The sequence below is a fragment of the Lepidochelys olivacea genome (genome assembly GCF_965140295.1).
Source record: "Lepidochelys olivacea isolate rLepOli2 genome assembly, chromosome: 1".
NCBI lineage: Eukaryota > Metazoa > Chordata > Testudines > Cheloniidae > Lepidochelys > Lepidochelys olivacea.
This window is the reverse complement of record NC_140411.1, coordinates 314496571-314520566: the sequence shown is the minus strand read 5'-3', so window position 1 is coordinate 314520566 and position 23996 is coordinate 314496571. Positions and strand designations below refer to the sequence as shown.

At 41.5% G+C, this 23996-nt stretch overlaps 1 protein-coding gene across 5 annotated transcripts in view; it reads left to right on the top strand.

The window, feature by feature from the left end:
• GRM8 (glutamate metabotropic receptor 8) overlaps positions 1–23996 on the top strand; it is a 476081-nt gene that overhangs the window by 110552 nt on the left and 341533 nt on the right. The gene's annotated exons all lie outside the window — the stretch shown is intronic.

Sequence of the window (23996 nt, the reverse complement as noted above, 5' to 3'; positions counted from 1 at the left end):
CCAAACTGCTGCAGCCTGCAGTGTCTGAGTTGCTTGGCAGCTGCCTCAAGACTGAACGAATCTATTGGCACATGCCAAATTTAGCATCCCGATTAGTTCACTAGTGTTCTTTAATCTGAAAGATAAGGACTGATAGTGTAAATAAAAACAAAACAATAATACCCCATGATCTAGTAAAAGGTCATAACTATCGCTGCTCTTCCTTAATGTACTGATAAAGGCCCACAGTGTTGCAAGCCTTGTCACTGGGATCCTCACTCCTAGTTTTACAGAACTGAACTTGTTTCTTTATGGCTCTCTCCACTCCTTCTGACATTTTCTCTCTCTCTTCTTTTTACAGTAGATGAGAATCTAGGGCCTGTAGGGATTAGCGGAAATTTTTCACTGACTGTTATTTTTAATATTGTATGCTAATACAAGACACTTCAGTTTTGCTCATCTGCTTGATATAGAACGGTTGAATGAGTTGAATGCTACAATGATGACAATGCTCTTGTAAAATTACAAGATTAGAGTGTTTGGTTGGAAATGTCAAAACAACATTGTTTTCCATTTCATTTCTTTTATTTTCTTATGGAGAAGGGCGAGAGGCCAACTTCTGCTTTGGGTCAGAGTGGGCACAAGTCTGCTATAGAAGTCTATGGGAGCTACCCCCTTCCACTAATAGAAGAATTCAGTTGTGTGTGGTTGTGACAGGATTGCCTGTTTGATCAGCACTGTTAGTGGTTGGGGCCTGCTGCCCCAGTCTTTTAGTTCTGTGTGTCTGGGTCCCCCTGAACAGGGTTCAGCTGGATCAGTTTCCTTGTTGATAACCCTCTTTTCCTGCCCATCCCAGGGCTTGGCGTAGGGGAATCTGGGGTGGGTGTGGGGACCTGGGCCCTCCGGCTCCACCAGATCCTGGCCCAGGGTCCTGAACGTGTGACTTCATGGGATGGCCTACCTCCTGCTCATCTTCCCCTGCATCACATCCTACCCCACCCATACCTCAGTTTGGAAGTGGTTGCTGTTCAATTATAGCCCTTGGCTCCAAATGCCCAGAGTCTCGGGGCTGATGCAGGTAACCCTCTGGTGCCCTGGATGGTTCCTCCCACCCTTGGGCTGATGTCTCAAAGGTGAGAGACTCACAGCCAGGCCGTCTCCTCCTGTATGTGGCTTCTTTCCTCTGCCTCCTGGGCTGTGGAGCTGTCTTTATACAGTTCCTTTCCTCAAGAGTATGGTCATCAGTGCCAGAAGGGTGGAGCTTTCTGGGGTCCAGAACTTCTCCAGCCTTTCCCCTCAGTTGGCCTTAGTGTGCGGCTTGTAAACACCATTGCACTCTCTCTCTCTCTCTCTCTCTCTCACACACACACAGAAAGAGAGAGAGAGAGAGAGACTTGGTATAACCTATTTATTTACCCACATGTCCCTTAAATTTCCATTACCTAGTTAACTGTACATGGAACTTCAGAGAATTATGGCTAATTCTAAAATAATTGCATCACTTATCATTACTCACTCAGGAAAAATGGGCAGTTGTGTGTGCTTCAGTAATATTTGGAAAGACTGCTACACCTATTTTTTTAAAAAGATGCCTGATTTAAATGCAAATTACAAGCTGTGATACCATCACTATAAATTGGGATGGCAGCAGTATGCATATTTTGTAGAAAAAAAAAAGAGAGAGAGAGAGAGCGAGTTTTTATCCCTTGCTAGGATACAAATGATTTTTTTAGTCAAAAAATCCTTTCTCTTTTAGTCTTTCTGCTGTGGCCATTCTGTTTGTTCTCTCTCTTTAGTGTCTCATTAATATGGAATGATTACACTTCTGATTTCTGTTTTGAAGAAATTCAACTGGAACTAATTGTTTCAACTGCTGAAATTCTACCAAAAAATATTGGCCTGTCTCTTTTACATCCAATAACCCAAGCAGGACCTTTGGACTGGTAGAATTAATTAATCAAGAACTGGAGTTATAAAATAATATCCATGAACAGCAGTGGTTATCCATCAGATAAGTCCCCATGCATTATTGGAGACTATACGAGTAGAAAGCAGCCTAATATATATTGATTATATGTAACAAGTACCGTACTTTTAAGTGATTTTGTATTGCTGCTTCTTCATGGCTCCCTTACAAAAATATGTGTCCCATGAGGCCGAGCAAATTTTAAGTACATAAGTGATGGCAACAAGGAAATCGCTTATTTCTAAAGTGAGACATTTCACTGAATTCCCCATGCGGAGGCAGACTATGGAATTACAGCAAATGGAAAAAATAGATGTCCAGTCACTTCCAGAAATAAGAATAAGGCCCTGATCCTGCAAACTCTTGTGTTTGCTTTCACATGTGAGCCGTCTCATTGACGTCAACATGCTTAAAGTTAAGCATGTGCATATGTGTTTGTAGGCTCAACCTCTAAGTAAAGTAAGAACGTAAACAAAATGACCTAATTATTTTGCTAAGAAACCCATGCTATAATTAGGATTAGAAGAAGAGCCCCCAACTACGCTCTCACCAGTACAAGTCCACCATTTTAAAGAGTCCTTTTTTACCCACAGTGTTATCTGAGACACCACGTTTTAACAGATGTGTTATCTCAGCTACTTGGTACTATATTATGTTTCTGTGTTGGTATTTCTGTCTCCTTCTCTTTCCCCCCTTTTTTCACAGTCTTAATATTTCTCCTGTGCTCAGCCTGCGCTCTGCACCATTTTCTCCTTAATTTGTCACTGATTTTGTAAATCTCTCCTAAGCAATATGTGAACCCACTAACCTCTGAAATAGAGTCAAACTTTCATATCTATAATGTTTGAGAGAACTAAATTCAAACTGTGTTCAAACTGAGGGTCACCCATAACTACTTGAGATATAGAGAAACAGACAATGGTAATCTTCCTGGAAAGGTCCCTGAAGGATGAAAGAAGAGTATATTTTGTGGTCCAAAGAAATGAAAAGCCTTAGTTTTATTAAACTTAGAGCTCAGACATGGCATGGATACTGTGAACCAAGAAAACTACATCTTGAAAAATGGAATGCGAGATAATGTAACAAATCCTCAATTTCTAGGCCTTCGTAGTTGTGGCTGTTGCAAGTAATGGCTATTTGGAACTTCCCAGGGACAGCAGGGATAGAACACAAATCCCTGTCCTTCAAAACCACAAGTGCCTAGCAATTGAGCAGTTCTGATTCTAGCCATTAAAGGAAAGTCTATCTAATAGGCAGACAATAGCTGGGTCATTGTAATACTTTTTACTTAGCATATGAGATCTCTAACTAGATGTGTTACAGCATGTGGTAAGTCCAGTAAATTGGACAAAAAAAGTGAACATCATTCTGGGATGTATTAGCAGGCGTGTTGTAAGCAAGACATGAGAAGTAATTCTTCTGCTCTACTCCATGCTGATTAGGCCACAACTGGAGTGTTGTGTCCAGTTCTGCATGCCACATTTCAGGAATTGTGTGGACAAATTGGAGAAAGTACAAAGAACAGCAACAAAAATGATTAAAGGTCTAGAAAACATTACCTATGAGGAAAGATTGAAAAAACTGGGTTTGTTTAGTCTGGAAAAGAGAAGACAGAAAGGGGACATAACAGTTTTCAAGTACATAAAAGGTTGTTACAAGGAGGAGGGACAGAATTTGTTGTTCTTACCCGCTGACGATAGGACAAGAAGCAATGGGCTTAAATTGCAGCAAGGGAGGTTTAGGCTGGACATTAGGAAAAACTTCCTAACTGTCAGGATAGTTAAGCACTGGAATAAATTGCCTAGAGAGGTTGTGGAATATCCATCATTGGAGATTTTTAAGAGGAGGTTAGACAAACACCTGTCAGGGATGGTTTAGATCAGTGGTTCCCAAACTTGTTCCGCTGCTAGTGCAGGGAAAGCCCCTGGCGGGCTGGGCCAGTTTGTTTACCTGCCGCATCCGCAGGTTCGGCAAATCGCGGCTCCCAGTGGCCGTGGTTCGCTGCTCCAGGCCAATGGGAGCTGCTGGAAGCGGTGGCCCGTATGTTCCTCGGCCTGCACCGCTTCCAGCAGCTCCCATTGGCCTGGGGCAGTGAACCGCAGCCACTGGGAGCCACGATCGGCCGAACCTGCGGACGCGGCAGGTAAACCGGCTCGGCCTGCCAGGGGCTTTCCCTGCACAAGTGACGGAACAAGTTTGGGAATCACTCGTCTAGATAATACTTAGTCCTGCCTCAGTGCAGTGGACTGGACTAGATGACCTCTCAAGGTCCCTTCCAGTCCTATGATTCTGTGATTCCAAGAGAAATAATTAAAAGGGTAACAACTTTCTGCAAAGGGAAGCTGTTTGTCTTCAGGAAACATGTTGATGATGGAAGGGCACAAGTAGGATTTGTGAATGTATGCTTCCTGCAGGCTCAGCTAACTCTTGAAAATTCCCAATGGTTTACACGTTTTAGGTCACTCTTGGGGATATCAAAAGACTTTGTATTTGACAGGAAGCCACTTCTATCTTCTTCTGAATTAACTTTTCTTCTATGCTTTTTATTTGGATATATTTATTGTATTGAAATAATAGACACACACAGACAGTTTCTGAAGGAAAAAAACTCACATTACATACAAATAGCTTTTCAAAATTACAGTGAATCTAGTCAAAATTACAGTGAATCTAAAAAGAAGATAAAAGAAAACAGAGGAAAGAAAGGGGAGGGAGAAAGAGGACTTAAATAAGGAGAAAATTCCAGGATCAATCTTCTTATGACCTACCGCAGCACCTAATTATAATTTGTGTTTAGCATTTTAGAAACACTTCCTGGAATGTTGGCTACATTTTCTGAGAGAATGATGTTCTAAAGATAGTTTTTCTGAGCAGTAGGTAAATTCCTTATCTCTCCCCTATATTCATTTTGACAATGTGGTTCTACTCTGGTATCATGAGGTTCACCAGTCATTGGCTCTCAATAACTCCAGATCAAGTATGCTCTCTTTTCAAGTCCATATAGTTAATTTTCGGTCAACTCTGCAAACTCTGAGAAACAAGCTTGGTTCATTCATTCTTGCCTATCTCCACCACTAACCCATTATACCCTTTGTTAAACCTATGAATCTCACTCCTTTCATATTATGTCCTTGTTGATTCCAGTGGGTTATCTCAGATGTAACGGACTGGAATTTAGGAAATAGTCCTTCTGGTGATGCACAAGGAGAACCTGATTCCAGCTCACTTTCTCTTAGTTGTTGTTGGCTCTGTGGTGGCAATAGCAATAAAACACAGAAAAAATGTGGTTTTGTCATTTCTAGCATTTGCAGTGCTTGCCAAGCCACCCAACAGCAGCTTCATCGGCACAATGAAGGGTCCTAAGGCCACCATGAAATCTAACAAGTTGCCACTTGTTGACATGCGGCATTGACTGACGGAAACCACAGTGACAAAGTGGATCATCACACAGACCCCATGTGTAGAGGTTGGCTGCACATATTCCTTGGCCAGTTTGGAACCTGTTCAGCAGAGTCCCAAGATGATGTGGCAGGTGAAAATCAAGCAATTGAATGGTCAGATCAGTGACAAGGAAACAATTCCAAACTTCTTTAGCTGACTACTCACCACGCCATAGGGTTGCTGCTGGCAGATTCCAGTCTGGCAGTTGAGACCACAATGGATACCTTGACATAAGTCATGCTCTGGGGTGAGTGGAAATGTCCATGTATAGTGGAAGACCTGGGTTGGCACATAGTTTTTCCACCAGTCTGGCTGTAGATTCTCTATGATGAATGTGTGGAGGGGCTATGCTGCTCAGAACTGGTAGCTATGGAATAGGAGTGTGATGCAGAGTATCTATGATGATACACATTGTCGAGTTCAGTTCAACATGAACCAATTTAATCTGAGGCAGATGACATTTCAGAGGGCACAGTATTCCACTGAGGACGGAATAACACAGCACCAAAGCCGATGTGCAAAGTGTCTCTGCTCCTGTGCCCCATGATGAACTGGGTAATTTCCTGATTAGATTATTCCTGGTCCTGACTTTGGAAGCAGTCTTTTTTAGATAATCATGGAAAGTCGGAGTAATACCAAGCTAGACCAGTTTTGCCTCATGTTTCAGTCATTTTCCATTGAGGAAGACATCTAAGTCACATTTAGCATTTGCATTGTAGAGGTGGTAGACTTTCAAAACTGTCTTAATCATGCTTGGTTGGAATCACTAAGTGCTACAGTAGACTGCTGTCTTGACCAGGTCGGCATTCAAGATGTTCTCCAATTTGGTGAAAGAGTTTCACTGCAGCAGGTGTCATTGGGCATAGATAAACTGGCATGACTGAGTCAGGTCATTTGTATACAGTTTGAACAGGGGGGCACAAGCACATAGCCTTGGGGTAAGCTGTTGGATTGTGTTCTTCATGAACTTGTTCTGTCTCTCATATGTACCTGAAAATGCCTGTCATAAAGTAGAATTTCAACAATTCCACCACCATGCTGGGAGAGCTCTCAACAGTTTTGCCAGAAGACCAGTATGCCATACTGTATCGTAGGCCGCTGTCAGGTCCAAGAAAACAGCTCCTGTCTTCAAGTTCTGTTGAAACCCATTTTTTACATATGGAGGCGAGGGCTAGGACTTGGTTGTGTGTGCTTCAACCCTTCTGAAAGCCAGCTTGGTTGGTGCTGAGAGTTGTCTCCGCCTCTGGAGATACACGTTGGAGGACAAGCTGGTCATAGACTTTGAAGACCACAAATAGCAGAGAGATTGGTTGGTAGCTTGCCGCATTGTGTGGGTCCTTTCCGGATTTTAGAAGGGTGGTCCTTGACATCCTCCAGATCCTTGGCAGGTTACCCTCATTAACAACCCGCATTAGGTATTTGGATAGCCGTTGATGGGCATTGATTCCAAGGTGTTTCATGAACTCTGGTGAAATATTGTGATATCCTCCTGCCATTCTGGGTTTGATGCTGCTCAGTACAGTGTCTAATTCAGTGCTTGTGAAGGGTGCTATGCACTGACAAAGCAGATTATATCATCTGAATTGCCACCATTCATTGCAAATCTGCTGTTTTATGAGATTATTCAGAGGAACCTTTGCAACCTGAAGGAAGTGACTAGCAACTTGGTTTGGAGTGACAGAAGGACAGGGCAGCACTGGTGGTTGTTGTGCCAGAAGGTTCCAGGATTTCCATCTGGAATGGGTGAAATTTGTATTCCCTGTTGTTTCCTCCCATCTTGCTCATCTCACAGCATCGAACGACTCTAAGTGGTCAGCAATATCTGGATTTCCAGACAGTTATACAGCTTCAACAGTTCTGAACATATAGCATCTAAACAAGGAATGTAGACAAGGCGATAACCTGGACACACAGGCTGCCTTGATGATGACTCAGTGGAAATGGTTGTAGGCTTCATTGATTGGGATGGAATGTGATTGGATGGTAATGGTACTTCATTCCAGAGTTTCACTGAATGTCTCCCTATTAGTTTTTCTGAAATTCCATCGTCTTTTCCTAAAGTTTCTAACAATCGGCAGCTGTCAGGGATGAGTGATGGTCTATATTGACTATGTGAAAAGTTGTCCAGGACCACACACAATGCTGGTTGGGGGTGACCATTTAGTGATGTCACCAGCAGAGGTCAGGTGAGTAAGCATGTGACCATGTAGCTGAGTGAAATGTACCCATTGTTTTGGGTCAAGGTTGTTGTTTGATGACCAATCCACCAGTCGTTTGCCGTCTGCATCTGGCTCTGACTAACCCCAGTCAGTGTGGTGGCTGTTGAAATCACACACATATGCATCTGGGTGAGTGAGAGTGGTAACACTGGCGCACTGGTTGGCTGTGTCACTGAAATGAGGAGATGAGAACCGGGAATATAACCCAGGAGCAGATCTGTTGAGTTACAAGGTGCCTTTCTGATTCAGTCACTTTTTAGTAAAGATTTGATCTTTATAATACAAATAATATCATTTTCTTATTGAGATTAATGCAGTTACATGGAATGTAGGATAAATCAAATTTTGTCCCAGAATGCTCTGTTGAATTACCTGTTAATCTCTGCTAAATTTTTTAAACCTAGAAAACAGCTCATTGGTGTTATAGAGGGTTACTTAGTACACTACTTTTTTCACCTCTGGGAGTGGGTTCAAATCCCATTTGGGTGACAAATCAAGAGGTTTTGGTGCTCTACAAGCCTTACGGGTGCATTGGATAGTTGCTCTGGTAATAAAATCACTGCACAATTCAGCATGGTTAGCAATCTGTGGTGTGCATTATTGAAGGTGTTGTGGGAAAGTTTATATGCTACCTATCCTTTCAGCATATTTAACATTGTTAATGCCCTGTTTCCATAAGCATTGATCAAACTGAGGAGAAAGCAATCAGTCCATAGTATAGCCAGCCTCAGGGGGCTGATGACAGTATAATTTTTGTACTAAATACTTATAACCCTAATATAGATGAGCCCTGCTCCTGTATTCAGGTCCCTAGATAATAAGGTGATGGGCACATTAGAAATGCTGAAATAGATTAGAGTCAATTCTAATTTTGATTGCATTTAGATTTATTATAAAATGTCAGTTTTGTCTAACTGCATTTTCAGTTGCTGGCATCTAATCATAGAAGCATAGAACTGAAAGGGACCTTGAGAGATCATCTAGTCCAGTCCCCTGCACTCGAGGTAGGACTACATAATAACTAGAACATTCCTGGCGGGTGTTTGTCTAACCTGTTCTGAAAAACCGCCAATGATGGAGATTCCACAACCTCCCTAGGCAATTTGTTCCAGGCCTTAACTATCCTGATAGTTAGTTAGCTAGTGAAATTAGATTTTATTACAGCATCCTCTGCAAGTTATTCTAAGATAGTTAGTAAGGTTTTTTTTTCATTGTAGACTACTGGCATCCTCTGTTAGTTACTCTAAGCCCTTGATTTTTTTATAAAGTAACTTTTGATTTTTTTATAGAACAAGATGCTTTCAGATAATGATTTAGATGCATTGTCACTATTGCAGAAATCATTAAAATTAATGAGGTTGGGGGTGGGGAATGGCACCTGTTGAGACTAGATGCAGAGCTCCTAATCCCATGAATGATGAAAAAAAAACCCTGGGGAAATTGCAGTACCACTGATGGTGTATAATACTATATGCCTACCATTAGGTTCTTGGGTAAATTAAAGCTTTTGTTGCTGAGAGAGCTGCTTATTGAATTATTTCAGACAAAACGAAGATGGCGGTTTGGGTCACAGGAAGGAGAGAGGAATAAGGACAAAAGAGAGAAAATAGATGATTTAGGATTAGAAACTATATGAACTCCATGCTAGAATAAGAAATTTTGATGATAGCCCTTCCTCTAGGAATTGTAGCTGAGTCCACTGAAAAAAATATCATTTAACATCATATATATGAATACAGAATACCAGAAATTATATTGTTTTAAAAGTACAGTGATGCTAAATACCTAAGCTATTTTTTCACAGGTGATTATATAACATGTTTGAAAGGGATGTGTTAAGTGAAAGATCATTTTGATAAGAAAAATCATCAGGTATTTTCACTGGCTCCTGAGACAGAGCAGATACATGGCTTGGGGTTTCCTAAACTGCTGATTTCTATTTCTGAACATGAAAATAAAACCAATTAAGGTAATCAATGTGTGCAAAGGACAATGTCAAAATCCACTTTGCAGTGCTAAATGAACAGCCCCTTTTTTATCCATTTTCTCCCCCAAGTCAGAACTGTTCAGTAGAAAATGAAAGATTGATTCAAAATGTTCACTGCTCTTTTTTCTCTTGGAAGTCAAGGTTTGTTTAGGGAAGAAAAAGAGACTAATTCCTCTACCCAAACTTAACAGATAAAGAAAGGATAGAGGAACCTAATTTAGGATTTGACTATCATGAATTATGCACCATATATACCTTGAGCTTCGTTACAGTCATATTTGGTGCATTGCAGAATTTACCTTCCCCATAGTATTTGTGGTGTTCCTTATACTCAGAATGTGGCATACTGTAAATGCGACAGTAACTTTACCTACTGTCAGGTTTTAGAGTAGCAGCCGTGTTAGTCTGTATCCGCAAAAAGAAAAGGAGTACTTGTGGCACCTTAGAGACTAACAAATTTATTTGAGCATAAGCTTTCGTAAGCTACAGCTCACTTCATCTGATGCATTCAGTGGAAAATACAGTGGGGAGATTTATATACATAGAGAACATGAAACAGTGGGTGTTACCATACACACTGTAATGAGAGTGATCACTTAAGGTGAGCTATTACCAGCAGGAGAGCGCGGGGGGGGGGGGCGGGGCGGACCTTTTGGAGTGATAATCAAGGTGGGCCATTTCCAGCAGTTGACAAGAAAGTCTGAGGAACAGTGGGGGGTGGGAATAAACATGGGGAAATAGTTTTACTTTGTGTAATGACCCATCCACTCCCAGTCTTTATTCAAGCCTAAGTTAATTGTATCCAGTTTGCAAATTAATTCCAATTCAGCAGTCTCTCATTTGCAAACTGGATACAATTAACTTAGGCTTGAATAAAGACTGGGAGTGGATGGGTCATTACACAAAGTAAAACTATTTCCCCATGTTTATTCCCCCGCCCCCACCCCCCACTGTTCCTCAGACGTTCTTGTCAACTGCTGGAAATGGCCCAACTTCATTATCACTACAAAAGGTTCCTCCCCCCCCCGTTCCCCCCACTCTCCTGCTGGTAATAGCTTACCTTAAGTGATCACTGTCCTTACAGTGTGTATGGTAATACCCATTGTTTCATGTACTCTATATAAATCTCCCCACTGTATTTTCTACTGAATGCATCCAATAAAGTGAGCTGTAGCTCACGAAAGCTTATGCTCAAATAAATTTGTTAGTCTCTTAGGTGCCACAAGTACTCCTTTTCTTTTTACCTACTGTATGTGGTAAATGTCAAGTTTTAATTGCACCCACAATACCATGGGTTTTCTATAGCTTGTTTGGGACAGGCATGTAATTAGCATCTCCCCAGGAAGTTATATGACGAAGGGATTTGTCAACATAGTTTACCTGATGTTGTTCAATGTATGAAGTAGTTAGTTGGTGGTAGCTTTGGGATATGCAACAAGGAATGTGGGGTAGAGAATGAGGAAAAAGAAGAGGAGAAATGGTTTTCGGTGGTAATGTCACTCCCGCAAGTGCAGAAGTATAATAACAGCACAGTTGAATAAATTGTCACTGCTGCAATGTAATTTGAAATATTATGATTTTCTTCTTATTATGCTCAAAGTCTTCAGGATACAAATATAATGTTTTTATAAATGCATTTGTCAAAGACTTCAAATGAACACAAATATTAAAGGTGCTTAAAATACTGAGAAATATATAATATATATACTGGGCACCTGCTTTGTTAATCTGTTGGCTTCAGTGGAATTGCAGAATTTTAAGAGAGAGCAGAATTTGGACAAGGACAAGTTTGACTGACTCCTCCATTATTAGTTCTAACAGATGCAGCACTGTTTATGTAGAAGCTAAGGTAACACATGTCTCGAAGAGATGGGACATATTTTTCATGAGGTTAACACTGTCCTGGAAAAATTTCAGCAATGGGTTAAGTACAGCCCGGGCACCCTTTCTCACCAGTTTAGTTATGCATGTTTGATTCAGCCACTATTTTATTGAGCAAATATATTAATCAGTGAGGCCCATGCAAGAGAAACTGGGATTCACTTTTGTTTGTATTAGTGTTTACCTCCCTCCTATTGCAGCACAGATTATTGATGAAGAATGAGAATTGTCTTCCGTCCAGATCATTCTTGTAGGATACCTTTCCCACCTGCCTTTAATTCTCCAGTATTATAGAGAAAAACTGTACTTCTGCAGCACTGCTAAGTCCATTTCCAAAACTGCACTTCATATCTCCTTCATTTTCCTTCTTTGCCCTGGGTTCTGGAGGGCACAAAACACAATCTGCTCTCTCTCCTCTCTGTTTACCACCTGCCTGTTGAGTGTTAATCCCAAAGGCAAGATGTAACCAAGTGGTTTTATTTACTTCTATTTCACTACATGAAATATTGTAATGAGCGGCTACTATTTTTGCAATGGTCTGACCCTCATACTTTCACGAGATACGTTGTTGCACAAACCAATAAACAGAATTGAGCTGCATTGTCTTCCGTACGTCATGAAGCCCCAATACTGGCCTTAGCGAAGTAGCAGCAATTTTCCTGGGCAAGCATGAGAGATTTGGCCAGAAATACCGGCGTCATTGGGATTTCTCAGGAGAAATCTGTTTGTTTCAGGTGAGTCAAAGAAATATTGATGACCTCAATCAGTTTTCTCAAGTCAGCATTTTAAAGAGGTTTTTATCCCTTTTTAAGTGATGTTATTACTACTTTTGCACACCACTTAATTGTATTATATGTTACCTAGCTGCAATCAGAAAATATGCTGAGATTTTAAAATGGATGAAAATAACCAACTCTTTGCCTCTTTGCTTACTAATTTGTTCTACAGTGTCATGCAGAAGATGCAGGTTCTGTTTTCAGTTACATCAGAGGATGGCCAGATGTTCCTCATGGAAGAGGGTGTTTGTGTCTTTGGCCAACTAAATGTAAGCCTCAGAGTTAGAAGGCTTTAAAGGAAGAAGAACTTTACTCTCCATGTAGGAAGAAAGAAAGGGGCTAGGCTTCATTTATATGAACTACAATTGTGCCCTAGGGCATTTTTGAACTGTCTCTTGTTGTATAGTTAGTAGAGCTGGTTGAAACTTGGAATTTGAATTTTTTAGGAAATTCTGAAGCTTTGAAAAGGTTTTTCATTCTGATTTGGAATGAAAACTTGAACATTTGAAATATTCTGTAGGAAGGAAATGCTGGAAAAATCATTTTGGAAAAATCAAAAGGTTTTCAATATATTTTTCAAAAATGAAAAGGAGAAGGAGGCTGTCCCCACTCCTGAGGAGTCTCCAGGAGTCAGGAGAGTCCTCCACTGCAGAACAGGGAGTGTAGAAACCCTGAGAACCCTAGGTCTGGCTGGGGCTCTGAGGGCTTTCAGTCTCCTGGGAACTGGGTACTGGTCCTAAAAGGGACTCCAGGACAATCTGCATGCCATGGCTGCCCCAGAGCCACCGACCCTGGAAGCCTGGTTTCCTTAGCAGCCTGCCAAGTGAGCTGGCAGGGAACCCTGCCAGTGTTTCAGTGGAAGTCCCTCAAACCCAAAAGGTTTCCACAAAACATGTCAGCTTCAACGAATCAGCACTTTCTAACTAAAAATCCATTTTGTCAGAAATTTACCAACCAGTTCTAACGGTTAGGAGTGAATTTGTCTGGTTTTGGAAATCTATGGTATATGGCAAGTGTGCAAGTGGGGAAATTAGGTCACCTTTAGCTGACAAGTAATGGACTCAAGTTGGATAGGGAATTCATATTTAACAACAAGGCATCTCTGTTGCAAAGACATGGGCTTCTCTTTGGGGTCTTGTTTTGCTCTGGGTTTTCTATCCAGAGACTGAGTTCTGTGTACAGCTGCCTCAGAGGGACCAAACTTGACCAACAGCAGAGCTGATTTTGCAAGACCAGACCAGTGGTGACAGAAATGACTTCACAAGACCAGACTAGAGCGGGCAGCAGCTGAGCTGGTGGAGCTGGACCATGTAGCCACGAGTTTGAAACAGGATCTGGTGGTATGGGCTTCCCTGGCTTGGAGCAGACAGGCAGAGGGGATCAACCCACTGATGCCCACTTGACCGCCACTGAGTCCGTTTTGGATTCTTCAGTGGGATTTTAGAGGGGTGGGGATTGTCTTGTGAATAAGAACTCCGTTGCCTCAAAAAGCCAGGCAGTTAATAATTGGGATTGGGATGTCAACCATCCACTCGAAACACTGTTTCAGTTCTGTCATCTATTTCTATGTAGAAGTGCTGCTAGTGAGTGTGCTCTGCCCAGTACATCTAGTGGCATTATGCTTGTAGAAATCAAGTGTAGGCCCTGGGCATTACCATAAAATAACCAGTGCTGCTCCTACTCTTACCCTCCAGGGCTCAAACTCGCCAGGCTTGATTATCCTCTTACTTCATAGTGTACAGGAATATGGGGGTAACCCTTGAAATAATTTGTGAGCCCGGCAACGGCACTTATTGTGTCCTATGTTTTAGCAGTTGCCAAAAACCAGTTATAGCAGCAGTATGTACGTAGCTAGGCTATGCATGATTGGGACCCAGCTCTGCCAATATGGTATCTTCATATCTGCCCCAAAACGAAGAGATCCACTGTGTTCATGAGAGGAGAGGTCTTTCTGAACCCATTAGTGAGAATAAAAAATGGAGAGATTTTGGAGTATTTCATGACTAGTGCCATGCATACCTTTGAGATAAGACATGTCCCATAACTGCTTCTCAGATACAATGGGGAACAAGCTAGGAATGACATCACTTAACTTGGTATCAGCCAAAAAGGGGCATATGACATTAATTTTCCTTCCCATTTATGTTCATATCAAAATTCAGATGCCTGTATTGCTTTGTTTTCGAATATGACATCTTGATGACAGTAAGAATGACATGAAGGACAGTTCAGTAAAGGAGTTATCACATATTGAAAGTGGGCCATTTTGGAAACATTTTATCTCAAAGAACATTGAATAATCTGTCCATTCTGTCTGCCTGTTGAAACCCTGGTGTTCTGATACTTGCAGTGAACTGCTCATGAGCAAGCTGTCCATTGAGAATTATTCACAGAAAACAATTGAGTACATAATTTTGAACAATAAGTCAGAGAACTGCGATCTAATGGTGTCTGTATTCAAACATAAAAAGAGGCAAAATTCAGTGAATAAATGATTCCTTATAATTGTTTAGATTGTGGTAGCACTCAAAATGTACTAGGTGCTTTCTAAACATAGAAGAAGAAACAGTCCCTGTCCCAAAGAGAATCCAGTATAAAAAGCCAAAGTCACACAAAAGAGAAAGAGGCATAACACACAGGCAACACAATCAGGGTGATAGGCATGTACCTTATTTGCTACACATTTGCTGATAGGTTACTTTTACAAGTTGAATTTACTCAATTCTCCTCCCCACTCACTCCTGTCATAATTAATTTCTCTCCATTTGTTTCCCCACACCAATGCCCAGCATGGGGCACCTCCAGTGTTCTTACACATCTTAATCCTCCTTCCTGGATTCACAGATGTGGGCAGTTCATCTACAGGATAAATAAATGCACTTGTAAATAGATCACAGTGTAGGCTAGCTTCTTGTTGGTGTGGAAGAAGAAATCAATCTTCAAGAATTGAGTTATTCAAGAGTTATTTGTCCAGATCTACTGATGAACATAATGTTAGGATGTAGTTATCACAACATGCTGTCAGAACACTGTGATTTAATTATTTTGTGGCTTCCTGAGGATTAATTCAATGACACATATTGTGACTGTTACAGTTTCAGTTCGATTTATATAATTATTGCTGTGGGGGCACCCCAAATTAGTTAAACTATGGGTTGTGTGAGGCAATACTGCTCCAGAACAGAGAGGTGCAGAGCTGCAGAACTAAATAAATTGCAAATTCCAACCATTTCATTGCATTTAATGCTTCTGTCATTCATACAAATGGTCAATTATACAAATTGCGAATTTGTGCCATTTCTTAGCATTTATTCTTCTTGTGGGCAATTACAGTAGTCAGCATACACTTTTCCATCATGTGCAGCAGCTGTCACATGGAGTCACTGAGAACAAATTCTCTTTTGACTACAGAACATGAACTGGGACTAAATTTCAACGTAGAACTGAAACAGAATCTGGAAAAATACAAACTGTAATAAATTGACACCTCTTGGCAGTCAAACAAATAGCACACATCTTGATACCCGGTGATGAAAATGCTGGCACAAACATGAATTAAGACTGAAATGGTTTCCTAGCATGTGCTTTGTGCAGATGCAATTTTAATTTTTATTATTTTACTGTTTCTATCATAGTAGTGCCTAGAAACACGAGTCAGGGATCAGGGCCCCATTGTGCTACACACTAGACAAACAGTCCTTGCCCCACAAGCCTATAATGCTAATGCTAAGTTAAAGCAACATGGTTTAGATGCAAAGAACAAAATGGAGATGATGAATAGGAAGTCTTGATTGGGGCTAACTTATAACTGAGACATAAAAACATCTCTGTGTAGATGATGGTATGATCAAGAACTATGCATTCTGGTGAGCTTGAAAAGATATTAAAGATTCAGTTGGACTATATCTGAACCAAGTCTGGCCTTGAGCTGTTGGGTTTTGTGGAAGTTGTTAGAACTAAAGGGATCATTAAAAAACACTGTATTATTGTAGAGGCTGGCCTGATCTGAACCTCCGCTGAGATCCAAGTTTGCTCTCCCAGAACCTATATATTGAGTAAAAACCCGCACACAGAATCGGAACACACAGAAATTTGGGAGAGTTAAGATTCAGATCTTGATTTCAAACACCCAAATTCATGTCTAGGCGCTGTGATTTTGCCCACTGTCAGCAGTTCTGAAGGATCTGTAAGCGTAGTATCTAGATGTCACTACATGATAAGAATCAGAGCAAGTTCTGCCTAAAGTGAAACCAAAATTGTCCACTCACCCATTGTTCAGTTTGCTGGTTACTGTGACAAGCTCTTTATCCTCTCTGTTATTTGGGGAATGCTTTTGAAAAGTGACGAGAACAGCAATTCACACATCTAAGGTAAGTATTATGTTGCAGGTGTTAACACTCTGATGTTGGCATAACTCACCCTTGATTTTGTGGCAAGACATGGCTCTTCTGTGCAGATAAGGTGAGTTGCAAGGACCCACGGGGAGTCATGGCAAGATCAGTACCCAGAAACATGTCTTTCCCGCATCCTCTCTCTTGTGTGATAGGAACTATTCTGCACTGCTGTTTGTACTGGTTGGTGGGAAGGGAAAAGTTCCTTTATGCCCCCATCTAGCACATTCAAAGGTAGGATCCTGCCCATGGCAGTTCTCTGGGTATCATATAGTTTCTGTGACCTCCTTTTTCTGTTTCTGTATTGCCCTGCATCTGATGTAGAGAAAAGTAAGAGCAGAACATTTAAAAGGTTAAGTCATCTGAATTCAACAACAAGCCAAGATGGCTAGGCCATAGACAAAGTGGAGCCACTCAATCTGGAGTCCCATTGGTATAGAAGAGGGGGACAGCTGGCAAGATGTTCTCTATGGGAGCCTTTAGACTTTGCAATTCTCTCTCTCCTTGTTTCAAAGGGATTGCTTCCAAGACTTTCTCTGGCTTTCAGAGATGTCTGTGTGGAGGATGGTAGGGAAAGAAGGTGCAAGGACTGAGTGCAGTGAATGGTGGAGCTTATTTATTTATTTATTTATTGCCTGACCGTATGGGGCATCGGTGAAACAAATAATTGTAGGTGAAATCCAGGCTCCACTTAAGTTGTTGGGAGTTTTTCCTTTGTTTTCTATGGAAGCTAAGATTCCATCCTTTGGATTTAAATAATGCCCAAAGTTCCTGGAAGCATGGGTGGATGCATTGTTATTTTTTTGATGTCAAGATAAATGACAAATAATTATATTTGTTGAAAGGAGACTTCTAAGAGAAAAAATATTGGAGGCAGTTTCTTGCAATTGGAAAAAATACTTCCCTCTTTCCCTGAAAAGTCTCTGAGGGACTGACTGTGTGTTTGTTATTACTGTGTCCCACCTGTTGGGGCAACATTTATTCATCTGAAGAGACCCATACAAAAAATATATTGTCTGAAACTGCAATCTGGAGTTTTCTGAAACTTAGTGCAATTCATTATTAACTGAGATTGCCCTCCCTAAACAAAGGCTAGCCAAGGTCTTTGTTTAAACCTAACATAACTTTTGCTGTTTGCCAATCTTCACTAGCTTTATTTATGCTCTTTTTCTTAAAATATATTTGAGAACACAAACCATGTAATTCCCATTCTCATGATGTATTATTAGTTCCCTTCACTATCACCAAGACCGTTGTAAACAAGAGAGCTATTAAAGCAGACAGCTGGACAATGAATAAGGGCTACAAAGATTGGATCAGACGTGCAAAGAAAACCCTGGGTGACTATGGGATTTCTTGTTTTAGCATGTAAGTAATGTTATATTAAAGCCACATGGGTTTAAGAAGTGAATAGTGGAGTTGTACAGGTTTGGATAGTGAAATGGCATACAGCTTTAATTGAAAATGGACTTGACATGTCAAAATATTTGGGCATCTCTAAACATAACCTTGTCTGTCTAGATCAAGAGGATATCTTACTATTCCGAGTGTTTCCTACTCTGCTACTACATCTGTTGGCATGGATTATGTGCATTAACTAGCACTAGAAGAACTTTGTACAAAAGACGCTTTGAAAAGCTCAGAAGTAAAGCTGGGTGGAAATTTTTGGCAAACTTCGGTGGGTTTTTTTGAGAAAAATGGAGATTGTGACACAAACATTTCATGAATTTCTGTTGGTTTCACTGAATTGTTCACTTTGAGGAAAATTAAAAATCAAAATATTTCATTTTAACGTTCTCGAAATAAAATATTTTGATTTCTTTCAGTTTAAAATTACTTCTTTTCTCATAATTTCCTTTAAAAAATTCAAAAATGCTCAATCAAAATGAAATGTTTTGTCTGACCTGAAACATTTTTCTTTTACTTTTTGATTTGTGAAAAGTTTTAACATTATTTTTTTTAATTGCCCATGAATTGGAAAATCAGTTATTTGCCTTGGGTTTCTACTCAGAAGTAAGAAAAACCAAATAACAAACTTTCTAAAAGGTTTTTTTTTTTTGTTGGATATCTATACGTGGTTGTCTTCTAGCTGCCTAAGATGAATATTATTACAAACAGCAATATATAAAATCTTACCTTTATAAAGCTCTCTTCATCCTAAAAGAGCTTCAGCACTCTTTAAAGTGCATGTCTGAGAGAGATGTATTTATATACACAAACACACACAAAGGAACCAATTCATCTATCACTAAAATGCAACCACTTCTAGGGTGGAGCATAACAACAGTTTTATAGTTCCCACCAACACTATACAGGAGTTTAGGGGAAAAAACATACCACATTCAGCTGGAAGTGAAAAAATTTAGTTAGGCAGGGTGAAATTACGCAGAGTAAACTTTGTTCCAGACATGGCCACATCACCAGTTCAGTTGATGCCACTTAAAAGTGCAGTTACACAGCCTGGCTTCTATGCCATCAGTGTATCTCTGGACAAATATTTCTCATTTTGGTGTCTCAGTGGCTTCTTGAAGTCTAGTTATACTTTAATACAAAGTAAAGGTGAAAGAGGAATATATTATTTTTATCGAGTGTTTGTTTTTTAAAGGTCTGTGGTATATAGGCACACTGGGCAACTTGGTGCACTGGCAACTACCATTAATTTCAGTCACATATGAAGTTAGTAACAGAGAAAGCAAAGAAGAAATAAACATTTTGGCACTGTCTGAAAGTTCTTAACCATCTGTATGCTTTGTCCATGGTTGGAGATTTTATTTCCATCTCACTGCACTAACAGTACAGTAAAACCCTTCATTGCGAAGGGAGCAAAGAAAAATGCGGAATTGAAATAAGACATTGTTACCATGGGTGGCGGGAATTTAAGCACCCTGGGGACCATTGCTCCATTTCCACCCACACTGAGAGCACAGACACATCCTTAAGAAAGTGCTTAAGGCACAGAATATCCAATATGTTTTAAAATGTTCTTCTCAGTGCTCTGGCACGGCTGGCTCCTGATTCACTGCAGTGGAGCATCAAAAGCTTCACCGTCGCTGTACTCAGTTCTCCTGGAGCCAGCCCCTGGGAGCAGCAGGGAAAGACCCAGTTCGGCCTCCCTACCCCCTGAGGACATGGATATTAGAAATGGGACCCCTTGTTATGTAGGTTCCCTATGCAGGGGCTCTGTTCACAGCAACTCCCCTGCTCCCAGCCACATGGGCTAGGGAAGCAGAGCCTTCACAGTTCGGCTGTTGTCAGTGGACTGCTTTTGTGCAATTTCAATGCTAGAAATTATGCCTGCTGGTTGGTTGGTGGTTTGCCCCAGCCTCTGCCCACCTCCCTCTCCTCCACAATCCCTTTCTACGCTCCTCTCCATCCATCTCTCCCTCTTCTCTCCATTCTTTCCTCTCCCTCAGTGTCCCTCTACCCCTTTCGTCTTTTTTCCTATTCCCTTGTTCTGACTCCAATACAAACAATACATAATTAAATAAAACCAAGTTTCTTATATAAAACAAACATGAGGGCTATCCGCACACCAGTCTTTGCATGCATATTCTACCCTCGCTCCCCACCCTTTGCCTGTTGTGGTTTGTTTTTTTGTCTTAGATAATAGGGTCAGTGGGGCAGAGATCATGTTAAAATATACGTTTTGTATATATGCCATGGTACAGTGACAGCACGCCCAGGGCACTGCCAAAATGGGAATAATACCTTGAGCACCTACTGACTTTAGAAAACTGCAGTGCAATGTGAGTTTATGATGATGATCCAGATGGCTTTCCTGATGATGATATTTTAGATGTGCAGGTTATTCCAAATACCATTGAAATGGGTTAAAAAAAAAAAATATAATGTACCACCCTTCCATGCCTGTGGCTCCTAGGTGCTACAGTGATACACATAAATAATAATAATTCCTTTCCATACCATATACAACAACCATTCCCTTCTCTGTCTGCTTAAAGGGACACATAACCATAAGCATTTGCACAAGTAAAGCCCACATCGGTTACATATACAAATAGAGTAGTTAGACATGTAATTACCTGATTTGCTCATACATTTGGGAACATATGCAAAATCTGCAGGCCTAATTTTAGAGTTCAGCTTGAAAATTTGGCCCTGGGAGTTTGGTTCCCCCCCTTCAGAGTGGCCTCATTTCACTCAAATTATTTTGCAACATGAGACTGAGCACTTTGTGGTCCGTACAGGATCATCAGTTGAAGTTGTACAGTATGACACTAAGGCTATGTGGTTCCCTGCTCGTGTACACATACTCAATGAGAACTCACCTGAGTATAGCACGACTGCAGCGGCATGGCTTAGCTGGGCCGAATGAAAACCCAGCTCAACCCTGTGGATATGCACTCGGCATGGCAAAGCTGTGCCATCGCTGCCCATGTTCCAGTGGCTACGCTACTATTTAAACGGGCACCAGCATGAGAACGTGTACGTGAGCTGGGAATCAGACCTCTCGCTCGTAGTATAGAGGTAGCTTAGGGCTCTAACTGCTGAGCTAGTGTGGCCTGGGAACAGGCTCATGCTCATCATCCAGGTAAAGCTGCTTTGAGTGATGCATCCTGCAGGCAATAGACCTCTGTTACCATGTAATGAAAAACGTAATTCTTCCTCTAATGGAGTCTAGAGAGCAAAAGTGTAAGCCCATTTTAAAAAAAAAACTAGACCTTTTAAAATATACTTAGAAAAAATGAATTACAGGCGAAACAGATTTTGCCTAGGAGTCCCTGTTGTGAAGTTTTAAAAGTAATAGTTTCATCATTTGTATGGGCGGTGTTGCCTGGGGGATGGAAAAGGTTGGTTGAGAGGCTACATATAACTCTGTAGTTTAAAATATATATTTTAGAAAGAGGTAGCCAGACCTGGGTCCAGCTCTATATTTTGCAAAGGGAATGTACCTTCATCTTACAGGGGTAAAACTCCAGATCCGTAACATTTTGTGACTTGAGTTATGTCAGTGGGAGTTGCAGGTGCCCAGCACGTCTGAAATTCAGGCCCTGTGTGTATCGTAATTGTCAACCATTTTTTTTATGACCACCTGCAGGGTTTCTTCTTTGAACAACGACTGTGACAGGGCTCGGTGTAAGGCATAGCAGGGGCTCTGTTGAAGAAAGAGCCAGTTATGTAAAACTCCAAGACACTGATGTGGCCTAGCATGCATATTCTTAGAATAGTGGCTATTATTCCTAGGTTATCCTAGGCAATTGAGGCCATCTGGTAGACTTGTCCCAAGGTTACTCCTGAGAACACATTGCTCCCATCTGTGCTGTCACATCCACACAAAGTTTCTGAATCTTACCTGTCAGGGGAGATGATATTCCTCAGGAACCTTCACATAGGTATCCAGATTATTATATTTTTATCATGAGGGTGGTGTAACATCCTAGCAGATCTCTTAGATTAGATACCAAAGTGGCATTTTTAGTTACTGATGGTCTGGTTCTCTGCTGTGTTACTCCAATTCTACACTGCTGAAATTCGATTGGTTTCAATGTCATGGTGAATCAGGGAACATAGTGGAAAATCAGGCCCTGAGGTTAAAGATGTGTTAAAAATACTTAAAATAGCTAGCAGGACACTAGAATAGTAAATAGCAAATCATAGAATCATAGAATCATAGAATATCAGGGTTGGAAGGGACCCCAGAAGGTCATCTAGTCCAACCCCCTGCTCAAAGCAGGACCAATTCCCAGTTAAATCATCCCAGCCAGGGCTTTGTCAAGCCTGACCTTAAAAACCTCTAAGGAAGGAGATTCTACCACCTCCCTAGGTAACGCATTCCAGTGTTTCACCACCCTCTTAGTGAAAAAGTTTTTCCTAATATCCAACCTAAACCTCCCTCACTGCAACTTGATACTAATACTAATGCTGCTACCCTACTTGTTCTGGTTTGGGAGTTATTGAAAAAACATACCTTCTTGTGCCATCCCTGAGACTTTGGTTGGAAGTAGGGTCAGAAATCAACATTTCATGTTAATCAAAATGGAACGGTGTGAAGGAGGATGGAGAGGAAAAGACTAGTGCTGCAGTGAGAGACCAAAAGGGAATGGAACTTCTTCATAAACTCCCCTTCTGCTTCCAACCTATTCTGGGCTGTCCTCTGAACTGGCCATGACGAAGAAAGGAGTTCTGTGTCTATTGTTCCTTATCAGCCCATCTTAGAACCTTAGGGTATGTCTACACTACGAAATTAGGTCAATTTTATAGATGTCAATTTTATATAGTCGATTGCGTATGTCCACACTAAGGGCATTAAGTCGGCGGAGTGCGTCCTCACTACCATGGCTAGCATTGACTTATGGAGCAGTGCACTGTGGGTAGCTATCCCACAGTTCCTGCAGTCTCCGCCACCCACTGGAATTCTGGGTTAAGCTCCCAGTGCCTGATGGGGAAAAAACATTGTCACAGGTGGTTTTGGGTACATGTCATCAGTCGCCCCTCCCTCCGTGAAAGCAATGGCAGACAATCGTTTCACGCCTTTTTTCCTGGGTTACCCGTGCAGACGCCATACCACGGCAAGTATGGAGACTGCTCAGCTCACCGTCACAGCTGCTGTTGCAGCAGACGGTGCAGTAGGACTGGTAGCCATCCTCGTTGGACATGTAGCGTGGCTGGGGGTTCTGGGAACATCTTCTCTGCCCGGCTCCTAGCAACCTCCAGGGCATGGTGTACGGCTCCACTGCTTCCGCTGCAACTCTGCTCTCCTGCTCTTTTGCAAGCTGGAGGCTTCTGCCTCAGGCTGCTCTCCCAGCCGGCAGCACCACATGGTCGCACCTACTCCTTGCTCCCGTGGCTCATGAAGTCTGGACAGTAGTAAGAAGCACTTCAACTATAGGCTGAGCAAGTGCAGAATGGTGGTAGAACGTGCCTTTGAACATTTAAAAGCTCGCTGGCGCTTTTTGCTGACTAGGTCAGACCTCAGCGCAACCAACATTCCCATTGTTATTGCTGCTTGCTGTGTGCTCCATAATATCTGTGAGAGTAAGGGGGAGATGGTTATGGCGGGGTGGGAGGTTGAGGCAAATCACCTGGTGTCTGATTTTGAGCAGCCAGACACCAGGGTGATTAGACAAGCACAGCAAGGTGCGCTGCACATCAGAGAGGCTTTGAAAACCAGTTTCATGACTGGCCAGGCTTCGGTGTGAAAGTTGTGTGTGTTTCTCCTTGATGCAAACCAGCCCCCTTTGTTGATTTTAATTTCCTGTAAGCCAACCACCCTCCCCCCTTCAAAATAAAGTAACTATTGGTTTGAAAAGATGCATTCTTTCTTTATTAATTAAAAAAAATGAGATAACGGACAAGGTAGCCTGGGTGGTATGGGGGAGGAAGGAAGGACAAGGC